Source organism: Saccostrea echinata, unplaced genomic scaffold (genome assembly GCF_033153115.1).
Source record: "Saccostrea echinata isolate AGI-Se365-2 ecotype Australia unplaced genomic scaffold, CSIRO_AGI_Sech_v1 ptg000054l, whole genome shotgun sequence".
Classification (NCBI taxonomy): Eukaryota; Metazoa; Mollusca; class Bivalvia; order Ostreida; family Ostreidae; genus Saccostrea; species Saccostrea echinata.
This window is the reverse complement of record NW_026889803.1, coordinates 31,557,754-31,558,360: the sequence shown is the minus strand read 5'-3', so window position 1 is coordinate 31,558,360 and position 607 is coordinate 31,557,754.

The following is a 607-nucleotide window of genomic DNA, read 5'->3' as shown; positions in this document are numbered from 1 at the left end:
TTCGATTGATTAACATGAACATTATTTCATTTATAATTCGGTAATCAGAGGCAGATATGTTGGTTCATAAAGAGTTATTCCTTTTGGCAATTTCAATTAATAAAATATAAGCTTGAACATTATTTCATTTATTATTCGGAAATCAGAGATTGTTTTACTAACAACTACCAAGATTCGCCTGTAAGTTTTAAATAAAAATAAAAAAAAGAGAAACTAGGAAAGTATAATTGCTATTCATTTAAGGTTCATCACCCTTCTGCTCACTCATGTTTTTTTTTCCTTACCAATCATGATTTTCCAAAAGAAATATCATTTATAACTAAAATGCACATAATTTCAACAGACCTTGCCGGGCAATTTTTTTAAGAATGGCCTACATGAATTAACTTGACAATTTTATAAAGAAATAATAGTAATTTATCCCAATGAGAGTTATACCTCTTATCAGAGGGTCAATGCATCTTAAATTTTTTTCCTAATTACGGCACCTTTATTATGGCGTACTAGTATCTTTGATGACAACGTATATGATATCGTTGTCAACTTCGTGAATTAAAAAAAGCAAACAAACGATATTTAAAATATATGAAACACTTAATTCTATGAA